The following is a 20,182-nucleotide window of genomic DNA, read 5'->3' as shown; positions in this document are numbered from 1 at the left end:
CTGCATTTCTATATATTACAAATAAAGCCCAACAAGAGATAGAAAGGGAAATTCCATTTAAAGGTATGGTAGACACTAAAATGTTGGGGGAATTCTACATGCCAAAACAAACTCAGGGACTATATGAATACAATTATGAAACACTTTTCCTACAAATAAAGTCAGATCTAAATAACTAGAAAAAACATGAGTTGCTTGTGAGTAGGCTGAGCTAATATAATAAAAATAACAGTTCTACCTTAATTCGTTTACTTATTCAGTGCCATATCAAACTACCAAAAATTATTTTCTAGAGCTGGAAAAAATAATATAAAATTCATCTGGAAGAACAAAAGGTCCAGAATGTCAAGGGAACTAATGAAAAGAAATGCTAGGGCAAGTGTCTTAGCCCTACCAAATTTCAAATTTTATTATAAAACAGCGATTTTCAAAACCACTTGATACTGGCTAAAAAAAATTCAGGGATAGATCAGTGAAATAAGTTAGGTATTCAAGACACCATAGTCAATGAATATAGCAGTCTACTGTTTGGTAAACCTAAGGACCCCAGCTTTTGGGATAAGAAAACACTGTTTGACAAAATCTGCTGGGAAACCTGGAAATTAGTGTGGTGGGAACTGGGTATCTACTTATGCCTGACTGTATACCTGAGTAAAGTCCAAATGGGTACACAATCTAGGCATAAAAGCTGATACTAAAAACAAATTAGGAGAGCAAGGAATAGTTTATTCATCAGACATGTGGAGCAGGTAGGAATTTTGGACCAAGTAAGAGATAGAGAACATTACGACAGGCAAAATGAATAATTTTGATTACATTAAATTGAAAAAAATTTGTACGAAGCCAATGCTACTGAGATTAGGAGGGAAGCAGAAAACTGGGAAAGAATTATTACAACTAGTGTCTATGATAAAGCCTCATTTCTATATTATATAGAGAACTGAGTCTAATTTCAAGAATAGAAGTCATTCCCCAAATGATAAATGGTCAAATAAATGAACCAGAAGTTATCAGAGGAAGAATTTAAAGCTATCTATAGTTATATAGAGAGATGCTAATCAAAACATCTCTGAGGTACCACATCACACCTATCAAATTGGTTAACTTGACAAAACAGAAAAATGATAAATGCTGGAGAAAAAGCGGGAGAGTGGGAACACTAATTAATTGTCAGTGCAGCTGTGAGCTGATCTAACAATTATGGAGAGCAATTTGTAAGTATGACCAAAAGGCTGTGAAATTTGCATACCATTTCACCGCACATTACTGTTTCTAGGGTTCTACACAAAGAGCTCATAAAAATGGGAAAAGGACCCACATGCACAAAAATATTTATAGCGGTTCTTTTTGTGGTGGCCAAGAACTGGGAATTGAGGGAATACCTATCAATTGGGGAATGGCTGAGCAAGTTGTGTTATATGAATGTAATGGAATTCTATTGTGCTATAAGAAATGCTGAACAGGCTGACTTCAGAAAAACCTGGAAAAACTTACGAATTGATGGTAAGAGAAGTGAGCAGAACCACTAGAACCTCATACACAGTAAGAGTCTCAGTATGCGAGGACTGTTTTTGATAGACTTAGTCTTTCACAACAGTGCAAAGACCTAAAACATTTCCAGAGGTCTCATCATGCAATATGTCATCCACATCTAGAGAAAGAACTATGGAGTAGGAACACAGAATGAAGCAGACTATTTTCTCCTTGGTTATGTTTGGTTTGGGTTTTAGTTTTACTCATGCTTTCTCCCATTTGTTTTAATTCTTCTGTGCAACATGACTAATGTGAAAATGTGTTTAACAAGAATGCATGTGTAGAGCCCATCAAAGACTGCATGTCATCTTGGGGAGGAAGGTTTGAGGGAGGGGCAGAAAATTTAAAATTTATGGAAGTGATTGTTGAAAACTGAAAACAAATTAATAAATTTGGAGGAAAAAAATACATTTTCCTAAAAAGAATGAGCACAAATACACACACACACACACACACACACACAAACAAACACATACACATTTGCTAAAAGCAAGTCTTATTTGTAACAGAAAAATTGGAGGTTTAACAATAAATATGAAGGTAAAAGAAATATGTCTCTTATATTTACTATTAAATCTACCATGTAAGTTCATGTGAGGTTATTATTTAATTTATTGTATTTGTCTCTCCAACACATAACACAGTGTTTTCCACATTGTAGCTGTTTAATAAATTAATTACTGAAAGTTTGCCAGAAATGCCACTGTTAATGAAATTGTGAGAAATAAATAAAAAGTCATAAACCTTACCAAAGAGGAGATGAAGCCATATTGGCCTCAAAAGGACATGATTGTTTTCTTGGAAAAACTATGGAAAATCAGTAAAGAGAATAATTGAGACAACTGATTAAGTGAACAAGAATAAGAAATAAATCTATATAAACATTAACATTTTTATCCAGCTTTTTTTTAAAAAAGAGGAATAGTTAAGAGAAGTATCATTCCAAATAAATACAAAAAGTATAACGTAGCAGGCAGTAAGTCTAATAAAGTATATGTCAGAAATTTTTAAACAGTCATAATTATAAAATAATATTTACAGAAATAATGGTGGATATAATTTGAGGGACTTTCATTGTTCATGAATTAGACCAACAAAATATAAATGAAAATAGAACTCTAATTAATGTGCAGATTTAATTCTATGTTAATCAAAGTACTAAAGTGTGGTGATACAAAGCTAGACAAAATAATCATTTGGAAGGATTAAATTGTGTTCATTCTTCAAGAGGACAATGACATCAAGATGATTCCATGACTTGCAGGTGACTTTGATTTGATCCCACCCTTATTCAGTCTTTTCTCCACTTTCTCTCCTTTCCTCTCTCCCTCCCGCAGCTTTTGATTCCAGGCAATTAGGTGGTACAGTGGATAGACCACCGGCGCAGGACTCAGGAGGACCTGAGTTCAAATTTCACCTCAGACACTTGACATTCACTAGCTGTGTGACGAGTCACTTAACCCCAATTGCCTCGTCCTGGGTCATCTCCAGTAATCCTGAAGAATACCTGGTCACTGGATTCAGATGGCTCTGGAGGAGAAGTGAGGCTGGTGACCTCCACAGCCCTCCCTCACTCAAACCAAAGTCAAGTGCAAGTTATATCATCATTTCTCTCACATCTTCTTTGGCAACAAAGGATGAACACACACATTCTTTTGATTCCACATGAATATTAGTTTTCTCTTTCAGTTTATTGAAATTGGAATATGTCATTTTAAAGCAAACATGAACAAGAAATCCTGGGGATGGAAGCTCAATTCCATGTGGACAGTCTCGGGCGGGTAAAGGTGGGAACTTCTAAATCTTAGAGTTCTCACGAGACCCCCCAGGAAACGACTGGGAATCGAGGTGAACCGAGCTATCTCGTGTATTTCTGCCTCTTCCCATGAGAAACGTGAGGGGAGAGAGCTCTCCCTGCCCTCGAGATTGTCCCGGATCTGGGCACACCTAACAGCACGGTATTCAGATGCAAACTATGTGGCTGGAGAGCTTAAATAGGATCAGGAAAGCCTGAAAGCTCTCTTGGGCAGAGGGGCCACGTGTGAGGACAACAAGGCTCCACTTTTCCTCTCTCCTCTCTCCCCTCCCCCTCTCTCCCCACTTACACTTCTACTTCCAATCTCTTATGTAAGATCTTTGCCTCCTTGGGAGATCTTTCTCTCTCCCTCCTAAGGAAGAATTCCCCTGCACTTGTAACCAGAACCCTGAATAAAGCTCAACCCTTGTTCGACTCTGAAACGTCCTTTCTCTCATACGAGCATCCGGCTTGGCCAGCCGAAGACCTCCGATAGAGGTAAGGTAAGAAGACTCGGGTAGCCGAGAGGCCTCTAGGCCTGGCAAAGAAAAATAATATAATCCTTAAATAATGTTATGAAACTATTACTTCATTTTTGAGTTCAAGTGGTAGGTAACTTCTATCCCAAAATGCTACCAGAGAACAGAAGTTATAGAGGTTAAAAACTCCAGTTTTTTTTTGGTTGACAACAGGTTCAGGAAGTAGAAAATAATGCTGAACCCCAATTAAAATTCTAATAAGAATTCTTATAGACAAAATTACATTGGAGCAAAAAAGAAATATTGTATTTACAATTACACAATAAAATCTAATACATCCTTTAGGCTATTAAAGCTTAAAATTGACAGATTCATAATTTCTTGTTTCCTTCAATGTCATAAACATTGAACAAACTTACTTAATTAGAATTAAAATCTCATGCATCTCCTAAGGAAGCAAACCGAGCTAAATAGACTCTACAAGTAAATGAAGTCAGGTTACAAATTATACCACAGATTATACTAAAATCTATTTTACTATGGGCTGATTGATGGGGAAGATTTATATGTCATCAAGATAACCAAGAAATAGAGAACAATTAGGAACTTTCCTCTGTCTTTTTATCTGATAGATGTTTAAAGCCTTGAATAAAATTTGATATCCTGTGGTATAGGTTTCAATCAACTCAGCAACCTCCTAACTTGCCAAAAAAAAGTTTTGATTCCCTCCAAAATTAAAGAAAAATAAAAGTAAATGAAAAATAAAATATTCTCATAAAAACAACATTTAAAATTTGCAACATCTATGAGGCAGAGTCTATATATTATGTATCCTTCCCCATAAGAAGATAGTTCTTGCCTTTCTTCATCAAATGAGATAATGAATGTAATTGGGGTTTTACAACCACCACTATATAAAAATCACATATTATATCCTTATCAACATTATTTATTAAAAAGGAAAGCATATTTTAGAACGGATTATGGAACAGATAAATTAACCCTGAAATAGAATGTGATAAAAGAACCACATTTTGCCTGCCTAATTCTAGGAGAATTTAAAAGATTTAGGCAAATTAACTTAGGAAAATTAAAAGACTATCATCATCTCATAATCAAATCATAGCTCCCTCAGAAGTAAATGTATACTGAACTGCGTAATGGAGCATAAGAAAAACTTCCTGGGAATGTATAATAAGATAATCACTTCAAATGTTGACTCTAAGTTCCCATAAAGAAGCTATTTTTTCAAACCATTAAATAAAATTCGCTAAAAATTTAATATTCATGATATCAAAAGTGACTTTTTGACATTCATTCTAAATCTGTTTTAGGGGCATTCAAATTCAAACTATGGAATTTGATTTTAAGTGTTTTTTTCCACTAATATAATCAGTAAAATTAGCTGGAAGTATTTGTAATAATAATAAAAATTTAAAACTGCAGTAAATTGTAATTACAGCACACTTAGTATTAAAAAAAAAATCCTAAGTTTAGATGACTGGCCCAATATTCATATTAGCTTATTAGAAAACTAAAGCTGAAAAATTAATACAATGACACATTATCTGAAAACAGTTACTAGAAAGGTTAAAAGAAGTCAGTTTGAAATTATTGAAAGAACATAAGATTAGGCCTCTGGAAAACTGAGTTAAATTCCACTGTCAATCATAAACTATAACTTTTTTTCCATCATTTTTTTTTTTTGTGCCTTAACTTCTTTATATATAAAAGGAAGGTTTGTATTGGAACATGCACTTTAATATTCCACATATCAGGGACATGGGAGAATAAGTGTAAATTTGAAGTATAAGATAAATCAAGTCATCATCAATGAAACTGATGTCTTCCTCATTCATGAGCAGTTTTCTGGTCAAACACCCCACAAATTACCACTTTGATTATTCTGCCCCAAATCACAACAGTATCCTCATAGATGGGATGGAAACAAAGTTTATGCTGCTGGGCTAAACTAAAATTAGCATTAGAGATTGAGATATTGCATTCTATTAGAGCAACACAGAAGATAACAAAACGTTTCATTGAACAAAATGCACAGCAGAAACTAGACACCTGGGGGCAGAGCCAACATGGAAGGTAAAGGCAGGACTTGTCTGAGCTCTCCTCCAAAATCCTCCAAATACCTTTAAAAATGAATCTAAACAATTTCTAGAGCAACAGAACCCATAAAAGTTGGAGTGAAACAAATTTCTAGCCCAAGAAAAATTGGAAGGTCACTAGAAAAGGTCTGTTGCACCAGGCTCAGAGAGAAACACTACCTAGACCAGGATGCATCAGCACAGGACTCCATATTATGTAAAGTTACTATGGTGACAAGGAAGGTCAAAGCACACTTTCAGAAGAAGTTAACAAAGTCAAAGTCTCCTAGAAAAATATAAATTGATCTCAGGCCATGGCAGAGAACAAAAAGAATTTTGAAAACCAAATAAGACAGGTAAAGGAAAAATTGGGGATAAAAATGAGAGTAATACAAAAAACATCATATGAAAAGAGTCAACAGCTTGGTGAAAGAGAAAAGGAAAAAATGCTGAAGAAAATAACACCTTAAAAAATTTGACTAGGCCAAATGAGAGGAGGGGTCCAAAAAGCCAATGAGGTGAAGAATGCTTTCAAAGGAGGAATGGGTCAAAAGGAAAAGAAGATCAAAAATCTCATTGAAGAAAATATAACTTAAAAATTAGAATGCAGCAAGTGGAAGGTACTGAATTTATGAGAAACCAACAAGAAATAAAGCAGTATCAAATGAATAAAAAAAGCAGATGACAATGTGAAATATCTCACTGTAAAAACAACTAAACTGGAAAATCAATCCAGGACAGATCCAAAAATTATTGGACTACATGAAAGCCATGACCAAAAAAGCACATAGATATCATCTTTCAAAACATTATCAGGGACAAGTGCCCTGGTATTCTAGAACTAGGGGGTAAAATAGAAATTAAAAGAATCCCTCAATTATCTCCTGAAAGAGATCCCAAAAGGGAAACCCCCAGGAATATTGAAGCCATATTATAAATTTCCCAGGTCAAGGATAAAGTATTGCAATAGGGCCAGAAAGATATGATTCAAAATATTGTGGAGTTGCAGTCAGGATAACTCAAGATTTATTAGCTTCTACATTAAAAGGGCTGAGGACTTGTAATATGGTATTCTGAAGGGCAAAGGAGCTAGGATTACAACCAAGAATAACCTTCTCTTTAAAACTGAGTATAATCCTTCAGGGGAAAAATCGATGCTGAGCTAGCCCTTAAATCAAAACAAATCAAAGTGTAAGGGAAGGGCATTCCAAGAGAAGTGAACAGAATGAACAGTAGTACAAAGGTGAGAAAGCTTAAGAAGTGAATGAAGAACAATTAGATAAAAGCAGAGGTTTCATGCTGGGAAGGAATAGGAAGTACCACAGGGAAGATTAAGTTGGGACCACCCTTGAAGAAGCCTTTGAAAGTCAGATTTAGTACTACAGACTTTATTCTATAGGTAATGAGGAATTTCTGAGAGTGTCAAAGTAGGGGAATGCTATTATTGAAATTGTAGCGTAGGAATTTGTGTCTGTCTGATTATATAAGATCAATTAGAAGAAGTGAATATTGGAGGGGGGAAACCACTTACCACTGTAGCTAGGAATAAAAAGAATCAGACCCTGAATAACAGTTGGAAGAGAGGAGATAGATGTTCTGTTTACCATGTAAACCTACACTAGTGCCACAGATGATAGAATATTCATTGTGTTTTACTGTGGCACACTTTTTTTTTTTCCAGTGGCACATCTGTTTAAAAAAGGAGTCAAAGGTTTGATTCAAACACAAGAACTTCCTGCCTATATATCACAATATTTTCTTTAAGAAGAGAGTCAGAAAGTACCAGATCTACTGAACATAAAATAACATCATAAAAATGTTTCAGGGGGCAGAGCCAAGATAGCAGTGTAGAAGGACAGACCTGTAGAAGCTCCCCCTATAGCCCATAAAATATCTGTAAAAATGACTCTAAACAAATTCTAGAGCAGCAGAAGCCACAAAGTGGCTTTCCAGCCTAAAGCAGCCTGGAAGGCTGACAGGAAAGGTCTATGGCACCAATCATGGAGCAGAGTGCAGCCCAGCCTTGGCGGTGTGGCAGGAACAGGACCAGAGCAGGACACAGCGCTAGTAGAATCCCTTGCTGCAGTTGAGGTTCCACATCCCTCAACTCACAAATGCGAAAGGTAACTTCAAAGGTGAGTGAGAAATCTCTTTCACCTGGTATGGCCCCAGCGACCCCAGGGAGGCAGCAGTTGCTCTGGCACAACATCCACTTTATGCACCCTCAGCCAAAAGCTCCTGGGGGAATCATGAGGCTGATCTAGTTCTCAGCCCTGAGTGGTGGCCCTGGGGTGAGGCTGGCCTGGTGCAGCTGGTAGAGTCTCCAAAGAGGGAATCCTCCCCACAGACCCTGGACAGAAAAGAGTGCTTGTGGTTGCTCCCAGACCAGAGAACAGGCCAGGAGAGGAGAAAACTCCACTCCCTTGATTGTGCCTCCTTGGAGGAACGGAGAACTTACAGGTCCCCAGATTATACTCTCCTCTCAACAAAGGACTCAAAAGTCAAGAAACTGGCTGGGAAAATGCCCCAAAAGAGGGAAAAATAAGACTATAGAAGTCTAATTTCTTGGTGAATAGGAATTCTCTTCCATCCTTTGGGATAAGGAAGAGCAATGCATACCAACACAGGAAGACCTAAAAGTCAAGGATTCTGCATCCAAAACCTCCAAAATAAGTATGCAATCATCTCAGGCCATGGATTTTGAAAATCAAGTGAGAGAGGTGGAGGAAAACTTGGGAAGAGAAATGAGAACGATGCAAGAAAACAATGAAAAATCAGTCAACAGCTTGGTAAAGGAGACCCAAAAAATGCTGAAGAAAATAACACCTTTAAAAATAGGCTAACTCAATTGGCAAAAGAGGTCCAAAAAGTCACTGAGGAGGAGAATGCTTTAAAAGGCAGATTTAGTCAGATGGGAAAGCAGGTTCAAAAGTTCACTGAAGAAAACAGTTCTTTAAAAATTAGAATGGAGAAGATGGAAGCTAATGATTTTATTAGAAACCAAGAAATTACAAAACAAAACAAAAAGAATGAAAAAAATAGAAGATAATGTGAAATATATTTTTGGAAAAACAACTGACCTGGAAAATAGATCCAGGAGAGACAATTTAAAAATTATGAGACTACCTGAAAGTCACGATCAGAAAAAGAGACTAGGTATCATCTTTTGTGAAATTATCAAGGAAAACTGCCCTGATGTTCGAGAATCAGAGGGCAGGATAGGATGGAGGAAAATATAGTTAGTCTTACACAACATGACTATTATGGAAGTTCTTTGCAAAACTATGCATATATAGCCTATATTGAATTGCTTGCCTTCTCAGTGGGCATGAGTGGGGAGGGAGGAAGGGAAAGAGGTTGGAACTCAAAATTTTAGGAACGAATGTTGAGAATTGTTTATGCATGCAACTGGGAAATAAGAAATACAGGTAATGGAGAACAGAAATCTATCTTGCCCTACAGGAAAAGAGAGAAGATGGGGATAATGGAAGAGAGAGGTGTGATAAAAGGGAAAGCAGATTGGGGGAAAGGGTAATAAGAATGCGTGGTGTTTTGGGGTGGGGGCAGGGGAGAGATGGGAAGAAAATTTGGAACTCAAAATTTTGTGGAAATGAATGTTGAAAACTAAAAATAAATAAATAAACATTAAAAATGTTTTAGGTGATATTTAAGTCAAAATATAATGTGTTAGCTATTTGTTATTAATTTGTAAATTTGCTGTCGCCTTTTTCCAGGCTGTTATAAGTAGAGAATACAACATCTCATTAAAGGACAGGTGTCTAAGTTAAACAATGAGGCAAATTACAGTATTTTAGAGCTTGAAAAATAGCTTACAAATTATCTATTCCAGGCCAATTATTTTGAAAAAGGAGGAATTGGAAACTTAGTAAGATTAAGTGATCATCTCAATGTCACACAGGTATCTATCTAGTGGTTATAACCCAATAGCTTATTGCTCAGTCATTTTACAGTCATGTCTGACTGTTTGTGACCCCATTTGGGGATTTCTTGGCAGAAATGTTAGAGTGGTTTGCCATTTCCTTATCCAACTCATTTTACAGATAAAGATTTGATGCAAACAGGTTTAAATGACATTCCCACATCACACAGTTAGCTTTAAGCATTTGAGACCACATTTGAACTCAGGAAGATGTCTTTCTGACTGTAGGCTAAGCACTCCATTCCCTGCTCCACTTAACTGCCCCATAACATGATATACCAACTCTAGCAGAGAGAGACTATTCTTTGAAAGGGGGTAAGGCCAATAATAACAGAGAATCATGCTTCAGATTGCTAAGGTACCTCTCAGTAAGAGCTTGCTTCATATTTTTGTGAATTAGCATGTGTCCCTGCTTCAGTTTCAGATTTATTGTAGTTTCTAGATTCTCCTTGTTGTCCACATTCAGTTCATCTCTCAGAATTCCCTCCCCCTGCCTTTTTTGTAGGTAAAATACTAGGTGCCTTGGTCTTTATCTCCAGGACCCACAACATGCCATTGGAAGACAGAGGGATTTGTGTAATAGGATTGTGCCATTATTCTCTGCCTCTGATAAGCGAATATCGTGTTTTGCTATTACTTAAATTATTTTTAAATGATACTAAATATTTAAAATCACATCTTGTTTACCTCACTTTCCTCATAAATAAAACAGGGATAATAATAACACTTACCTCCCAGGATTGTTGTAATGATAAAATGGGATAATAATTGTAAAGTACTTAAAGAAGTGCCTTATACACAGTAAGTGTAATATAAATGTCAGTTATCATCATTGCTAAATATTATTAAGCCCTGTTACTGTGATATATAAAGGTTTAGCAAAGGCATCTCAAAAAACTATGTCTGCTTTTTCAACATACTGGACAAAATAATGTGTATTTTAAAAAATAAAGGAGTTGACAGAATTGGCTCTTTTGGGCTTTTAAAAGCAAACACACATATATGTTCATATGTGTGTAAATAAATATGTATATATTCACACAAAACATTTGCATATGCATATATGTATGCACACATGTACATATGAACATATGCATTTATGTGTATGTACACATCTACCTATATGCCCTGCATGCCTAAACATATATGTATATATGTGTATACACATACACATATAGTCTTGCAGTATTCATGATAAACAGAACCAAAAAAATCTATCTTTCTTGTAGGTAATTGTGATCTATATGCCAATATAATTTACAGAGACAAAGGAATAACATAAATTTGATGAATAAAATAATAATAATTGTGAAAAACATGATGTAACATGCAACTCCCCCACAAAACTCTCAAAAACTTGATTTAAACACTGGATTTTCATGCCTATATATATTACAATACTTTTTTAAAGAAGAAGATATCAGTTAAGAAGAGCACTGAACGACATCAATAAAACGGCATAAATGATATTTTAAATAAAAAATAATTTGTTAAATTGAGAGTTATTTCTGGCTTGCTTTTCTCTGTGCAGTCATATCAGCACCTTCTTGGGGAGAGAGAGAGAGAGAGAGAGAGAGAGAGAGAGAGAGAGAGAGAGAGAGAGAGAGAGAGAGAGAGAGAATATGTCTGTGGACATGGGCTACAGTATCTTGTGAGAAGCACACATCGCAGAACATTCTAGTACAAAGAGGACCTCTGTAGCTCACCACCCAGTTCCAGGTCACAGATCCAAGGCAATCTGGAGATATTAAAATCAGTCCTAAGTAAAATATAATTCTAACTAAAGATATATGTGTATGTATGTGTGTGTTTATGTGTATGTATATATGCATGTGTGTATGTATATGTGTATATTGTTTATGTATCGTTTTGAAGTGAAAAAGGATTGAAAATTGAAGGGTTGCATATCAGTTAGTGAATAACCGAACAAATTATGTTCTATAAATGTGATGGAATTGTGCTGCATAAGTGAAGGGATTGTTTCAGATAATCTGATAAGACACATATGAAACGATGCAGAGTAAAGTGAGCAGGAACAAAACAATTTACAAAATTGCAACCATGTTGTAAAGACAAACATTTCTGTTAAATTCAGGAACGAATCTGACAATGACTAATCAGAATTATAGTGGATTAATGATGATAAATGTTACCCTCTTCCTGATTCATAGTTAGAAGGCTTGGAGTGTAGAATATATATATTTTTTAATTTGTATGTGCTAGATTGTATATGTTTATGTCAGAAAATTTTATTTTCTTCCTTTTTCATAAGATGGAATATGGATGGAAGGGAGTGAACATGGATTTTTCTTTTTCTGAATGAAAACAATAAAAATAAATTTTAAAAGTACCAAATAGGCAGAAAAGATGTAAGTGGCAAATTAATGCATGCAAGTAAAGCAACTGTAATCTGACTTACCCAGACAAGATATTGATATTTTAAAAAGGTGAAATGGATAATGTAACAGACATCAATATGGCCTCTGACTGTTGCCTACAAAAATGTAACTGATGCAAAAGAAACTAGCATAAAAAGTCAACAAATAGTTCCAAAGAGTTTGAGTAGCATTTTAAACTACATACATACATATATATATACAGACATATGATTTTTTTTCCAAGCAGGGAGACAAAACATTACAGAACAAAATTGGTTTACAACATAAACTTGTTAGCACAAAATTGTGAAAGATAGTTGTGGAAGAAAATGTTGATTCACAAAACACCATGAAGTAGGGGAAGCAAAGACAAGTTTAAAGAAACTTTGGCATGACAGCCAGTTAAGTGAGAGAATAAAAACAATGTTATAAAGGAAACTGACAAATTGGGGACAAATAAAAACAAAGGAAATATATGTATAACAATTTTTCTCTAGTAACATACTTTTCTTTAACAGTGAGAGTTAAGTAATCATGTTTAGAGTCCAAAATCTCAGTGCTGAAATGTGTTGCTAAATGAATTAGAAATGACACTGGAGGAAATGAAGGAGGGAAGAACATCTAGACAAAACTATGTAGGAACAAAGTAGATCGAGTTAGTAGTACACACAAATATAAGCACTGAGAGGTCAGTTCACAGGACATATAAAGTGGGTAGGATCCTGAACATTTGGAAATGATAATTAAGGAATATCAAATAATTAACTCATGAGCCTCTCTTGTCTGCTTAAAGGATTATTGTAGTGATCAAATTAAATCATATATCTTCACTGGCAAAAACATTGCTAAGTCAATGACTGTCATATGTAAAGCAAACAGACATATAGAATTGAAGAAGTGCCATGGGAATGTAGAAAGATAAATGTTATGTCATTCCACAATATTTTTTAAAGGAAATGAACAAATTCTTCCAGCTCTAAGCCAGTGAAGATGACTTCAAGTCCTGAGAATTTCATTTTGGGTGTGTGTTGGATTCCTTCAAATTCTCAAATTTATTTAAAAAGCTTTACAGTCATAAAGTACATATAAAGGTCAAGTGTCGCTTTCTCCTATCATTATTATCTCCTGTAGTTCGTGTCAATTTTAGCAAGATTTAGCCATACTAAAATGTTAGTGGGAGGAGGAATGACCACACAAAGCCATTGTTCTTGGCTTTATTTTGTAGACCTTACCTCCGTTTTCTCATCTATGAAATGAGCAGATTGGACTCACTGCTTGAGGTCTATATTCCCATGTTCTTAAAGTGATAGCTTTAGAGATTTTGTAAGGGCAACCTAAAATGTACAAAAGAATAAGATCATTTTCTACAAAATAGTAGGAAAAAATTGAGATTAATTAATCAATTCATACAAGCACAATCATTAATCAAAAACAAGAGTAGTCAGTTCAGCTTTCCTTGTTCAGTAAAACATTTTACTTGCATGAAATCACGTCATGCAACACCACATTTTCACTTATTCTTTCAATATTTATTGATAATGATTGCAAGTAATACATCCAAGTTTCTGGCTTCACTAAATACAAAATATTCCAATAGACAGAAGAGTAGTGCCCTAACTGGACCAATGTTGTCTCATCAGGAACAGTGGTTACAAACCTTTACAGAGTGCTTGAAGAATTGATAGCCATATGGCATATGTCTGAAACTTATTTCCTGTGAATTTTATTGACTTCAAATAGATCATTTCTCATTAACTAGTTTCGTAAAAACATTAATTTTCTTTGGAAATCACAACGTGATGGTCACCTTTTTTAAGCTCAAAAGATCAAGAAAATATCCTCTTCTGTTCCTGTCAGCATGGAAGTTTCCTTTGATATTTTGGCCCTTTACTACTGAACCCTAGATATCTCAAAATATTGCAGATGTTGAAGCAGTTGATTCTGCCACAACCACGTTAGTCTATAAAATGAGATTAATGATAATACCCCCTGCCTTATCTATCTCCCACATAAAATGATATAAAATGTAATACAAATATAACATCATTCATTTCCTAACCCCAGATTTTATTTCCTTCATACCTCTCCGCTCAACAAAATATAGAGGCTTCTCTCAGACCAATGCTTATAAATGATGCTTTTGGCTATTGAATAAAAATCATGGGAATAAAGCCAACCTTATGGTAGTAACATTGAGTCCTATTTTAGGTCTTTGGGCTGCTGAACATTAGGTGAATGGAAAAAATAGTATGTTCATCAAAAAATGAATCAACTAACATTTATATTAACGAACCATTATGTACCACACAATGTGATAGGACCTGAAGATATAAAGAGAAAAAAATAAAGTCTCTCCTTTAATTGAACTCAAATTCTATTGAAGAAAAAAGCATACACATATAAAAGTACATATAAATGCATATAAAATAAATACTAGGTCATTTCATAAGATATTCTACTGGGTAGGGGCATCAGGAAAATGTTTACATTTTTGCTATTATTTGAGGTGAGATGACAAGGAAGAGAAATATTCTATTTTCCTTTTTATGTGACGCTACCATTTTCTATTTTTGTTTTTTATGTAAAATTCTGCATCCTTATTAAACTGAAATCTATTTGTAATTTTTAACTTGTATAAATTAGCAACTAATGTACTGCTTGGGAAATGTGAAACAAATTTAGAATTGGGCATAAAATACTAGCTAATTAAAAAAGGATACTTTTGCCTAAATACTTGCTTGTTTGTGCAACTCAGCTCTTTGTTCTTTCTTGTTCACAGACTTATTTCAGCATCTTGTCATACCATTGATTCATCCTCCTTAGGCTCCCTTCATATTCCTTTTTTGAAATTAAAGATACTGATGTCTTCCTTAAGTTTTCTTCGTTTTGAGAGGACATAATAGTCTTTCTGTCTAGGAGTGTTACTAATTTGGAGCAGCATAGTACATCCTCCTTTGGATGCAAGGATTCAAGCTGAAAGGGAAGCATCTAGTCTATCATGCTTTATTCTAAAAATGAAGAAAATTCAGCAGCAACAAGGGAAATGGTTTATCTAATATTGCTTAATTGCAGAGTAACACAATATGAATTTAAAACCAGGAGCACTTATTTCTTTTCCACATTTACTCTAGTATATTCTGGTTATCCCCTGGTATCAGGAAAACATTATTAAAAGAATGAATGGTAGCCCTCCTGTTTCTCAATTTGTTAGTCAGTTGTTCAGTATCCTGTTTGTCTACCTTGTGGTTACGAGCTATTTTTTCACCGGATAGACAGATGTTACATTACTCACAACTTCAGTCACCTGTTCTTCCTGAAGCTTTCTCTTTTGAAACACAAAATTTAAGTCCCTTGTTTCTTAAGGGACCCAAATATTTATCAAAATATCATTGCATTAAAACATAAAAGGTAACTTAGAGATCATTTAATAAAATCTCTTAATTTTACAGGGGAGAAAAATGAGATCCAGAGTGGTGATTTGCCCAAGGAGACATAGTCCAAGGATGTTAAGACTGAATTATTCTAACTTCAGATCTAGTTTTCTTTAGTTTTTGTTTTTTATACTGTTACCATGTATTTTACCTTGCCCATACCCATTTTTAAACCATAAAATAAACAAAGCATATTCAAATAACTGTGCATAGGACTGTCCAGACAGTCTCACCATTCTATCTAACCTGTGTACAGTAATATAGATGCAAACACAATCCTCATTTTCACTCAAGCAGAATATTTCTACTTGAAATATCCAATCCTTCTGTCTATGATCAAAGGGAGATTTAATAATTATAAGGTATGCAAAAATAGGATGGTTTTGTGATAAAAATGAAACTTTATTTTGAATAAAAATGCAAGAGTTATTGGGGAAAAAGGAAATAGCTACCCCAGTCAAAGTGTTGGCTTGGGTGTTTATTCAAAGTTGTTTAGATTTCTTTCATGAATGGCATTTTTCATTCCTTAGCATTCATTTCTTCTACTTTTCTTTATTTTCTACCTTCAGATATTCATGAAAAAAAATTCATAGAACAAAGTTAGTGATTTAGTGTTCATTTGTTAATCTGATCAGTCCCATTGTAGAATTTTTTTCTTGGAAAACAAAAACCTCTGTAAAGGCATATTGACAGTATTACAATGGTTGTAAAGCATATTTTATTCTGTCTAGGGTCTAAGTTGATGTAATGCATTTTGTCCCATTGAAAATCAAGAGGAAATAACAGATACTGTTTTTCAGAACCCCTGGTAAACAAGTATACCAAGTCCAATGAGGAAACCATGCAGTTTTCATTCGAGCTTATGAGTGATTTGTTCCTCATTGATTATGTATCAAATGTGAACATTTCCTCCAGCTTCACACCTCATGACAAACCTAATTGATGTAGCTCAGTACTGTGGAACTTTTAAAGAACTTGTTGATTAAGCTTACTAGGAGATGAAGAGAGTTCATTGTTGTTCTCCAATACTCCCAAGGGTGGAAACAAATAGCTCCTTCACATGAGGAAATAAGGGTAAAATAAAAGCAGCAGGAAAAATTCAAGTTACTGGATTGTTCTCAACCTTTTATAGCAGACTAGAGTAGAAGTTCTGTCTGCAAAAATCTTCATTATTAAAGCTGATACTACTAATGAAGGACATCTTCAGCTTTGGCATCACACTCCTTATTAGAGAGTAATGAAAAGAATGTATTGTGGTGTTACTTTTGTACCTTACGTCCTAAATAACTGCAAGTTATTCTAAAATTAACGCAAAATATTTTACTTTAGACTTTCTTTAATTATACCATAAATCATTAGGATAATTTAAAAACTGGATAAAAAGGGATTCTTTGTCATATGACTTTCTTTTCTGGGCAATTTGTGCTACTTGTCATACCTTGAAAAAATTATTTAATTACAGATAAATCTAAGGTTTTTTTTTTCTTCTCCAAAATGAAGGAGATGAATTAGATGACTGCTGAGGTCCATTCTGATTCACAAATTCTGTGCCTAGATGACCTCTAATATTCTTTTGAGATCTAATAATATAATTTTGTAATAGTATGATCCACATTATCCCAAAATTTTAATTATTTCCTAGAAGTAAATTAAGAATTTATAAGTATATTCACTCTGAAGAATAATTTAATATCATTACAAAATAATGTTTAATGTCATATTTGGTCAATATAATACTTTGTTTTCATTTGAATCTAAAAATACCTTTTAATAACTATTTTCCCCTAGAATCATATCATTTATTTGATATTAAGTTCAACATTTTTAAAGAAGTAACTCAGAAAAGTACTTTACCCTCAGGTAGACATGAAGGTGTGTTGGCCCTTTTTATTTTTAATTCTAGTTCATAAAAATAATATTTCCATTTTGAAAGCTAAATGAATTTTTTTATTAAAAAAAGTATGATTCTACCTAAGCTATATTACTTAACAACCATAATATATGTTCATTTAGTTTAAGGTTCTAGATTTTTCCAGAGTAGTATCCAAAATCATTACTTTCGATTCCTAAATTATTAATTTCACTATTTTCCTCTATCATAAAAGTAAAATTGCCAATAACATTTTAAAAGGTGCATTGAAAAGACTTACTCTTTGGAATATGATTATTATAACCAGGGATATTATGTCATAAAATCAAGATATCTAGTTCCGAATAATGCTGCCACCATGTCGTTTAGTTAAATAGTCAGGACACTTTAATAAATATAAAGAACAAAATTTCAGAGAGTTTTGTTTTATTTCTTTCAGGAGGTTATTGGTGGATTCTTTCAATATTTATTTTATCCTCTGTTTCTAGAATATCAGGGCAGTTTTCCTTAGCAATTTCATGAAAGATTATGTCTAGGCTCTTTTTTTGAACATTGATTTCAGGTAGTCCCTTAATTTTTAAATTGTCTCTCCTGAATCTATTTTCCAGGTCAGTTGTTGCTCCAATGAGATATTTCACATTATCTTCTATTTTTTCATTCTTTTAGTTTAGTTTAATTTGTTTAGTTCTTGGTTTCTTATAAAGCCATTAGCTTCCATCTGCTCCATTCTAATTTTTAAAGAGCTATCTTCTTCAGTGAGCTTTGAAATTCCATTTCCATTTGGCTTGTGCTGCTTTTTAAGGCATTCTTCTCCTCATTGGCTTTTTAGACCTCTTTTGCCATTTGGCTTAGTCTATTTTTAAAGGTGTTATTTTCTTGAGCATTTTTTGGGTCTCCTTTAGCAAGGTGTTGACTCGCTTTTCATGATTTTCTTGTATTTTTCTCATTTCTCTTCCCAATTTTTCCTCCACCTCTCTTACTTGACTTTTAAAATCCTTTTTGAGCTCTTCCATGGCCTGAGACTATTGATATTTATTTTGGATGTTTTGGATGCAGAAATCTTGAATTTTAGTTCTTTCTCTGATGATATGCATTGTTCTACCTCATCTGAATGGATGGAAGAATATACCTGCTCACCAAAAAAAAGTAGCCTTCTGTAGTCTTATTTTTTCCCCTTTTTTGGACATTTTCCCTGCCAGTTACTTGACTTTTGAGTCCTTTGTCAAGTGGATAGTATTCTCTAGGGACCTGTAAGTTCTCAGTTCCTCCAAGGTGGTACATGAAGGGAGAGAAGTTTATTCTTCTCCTGACCTGTGCTCTGATCTGGGAGCAACTACAAGCTTTTCTGCCTAGGATCTGTGAATAAAATTCCCTGTCCAGAGCATCCACCAGCTCTACCACACCAGCATTGCTCCTCACTCCAGGACTGCCAGTCAGGACTGAGACCCAGATCAGTTGTTCAATTCCCCTCAATTTTTGGACTGAGGGCTCCAAAAATATACCTCTGCATATACGACTTCCACCAACCTGGGGCTAGGGCTAGGGCCTGAACCTGCTGTCTTCTCACCCAGGTGAAAGAGTTTTCTCACTGACGTTTGAAGCTGTCTGGTGTTTGTGGGTTGAGTAATCTTGGAACAGTAGCTGTTGCGTGTGATTCTGTGACCTGAAGCCTATTCCAGTCCTGTCCCTGCTACACAGCACAGCCAAAGCTGGGCTATGCTCCACTCTGACCCGGGTGTGATAGACCCTTCCTGTTGGCCTTCTAGGCTGCCTTGGGCTGGAAATCTGCTTCACTTCCTCATTTTATGGCTTCTGATACTCTATCATTGTTTTGGCATTTTTACATGTATTTTATGGGCTATGGGGGGAGAGCTACAGCAGGTCCATCTTCTACCCATTCCTTATACTCTTGCAATATGCTTTACAAGTAGACTTGAACTAGCTGGTGCATGAAGACCTCCTTTCTTGGAATGTGCAGATGGAAAGAATTTTGTTACAGTTGCAAGAAAAGTAGCTGAAGCAGGTGCTGTGGAGTCCATAGAATTTGATTAGACATCAAAGACAACAAGATCAGCCTCTGAATTCTGAGCTATTGCTAGTCATCTTGACTCTTGTCTTGACACTGGATTCTGGTTACTCTGCAAGAGAGAGTGAGGCCAACCACTGTGCAATGCTGTTTCATTTTAATCTACTTTATGTTTATTTTCCATGCCATTTTACCACTTTTATCTATATCAATATCCTATAGTGACAAGCAAGTGACAAAGTATCAGGTGTATATACATTAGGAGCTGTAGTCACAACCCTGCCCACAGGCTATCTAGGCCATAAAGTCATTTTCTCACTGGACTGAAGAAGCAGTATCATTTGGCATTACCTTGGTGTCTGAACTGCCTGTTTAAGGACTGTATTACACAGCCCCTGGAGTGAAGAAGAGGCTAGAAAAGGTGCCCTAAAAATTTCTTTTTCATCTACCCCTGGTCAACTTGCTGCAGCAGGTGGGGTTTCTACCTTCAGATTAAAACACAAAAATGTATAAAATCTTTTGTCAAAATTATTTTATTCACCATCAGCACATGGAATATGAACATGCTTATAGACAGAAATGTAGATATAAATGATAAACAACCCCTGTCACAAGGGAAGTCAGCATGCAT

Source organism: Notamacropus eugenii, chromosome 4 (genome assembly GCF_028372415.1).
Source record: "Notamacropus eugenii isolate mMacEug1 chromosome 4, mMacEug1.pri_v2, whole genome shotgun sequence".
In the NCBI taxonomy this organism is placed as follows: Eukaryota; Metazoa; Chordata; class Mammalia; order Diprotodontia; family Macropodidae; genus Notamacropus; species Notamacropus eugenii.
The sequence above is the reverse complement of the archived record's forward strand: the minus strand, read 5'-3'. Positions refer to the sequence as shown.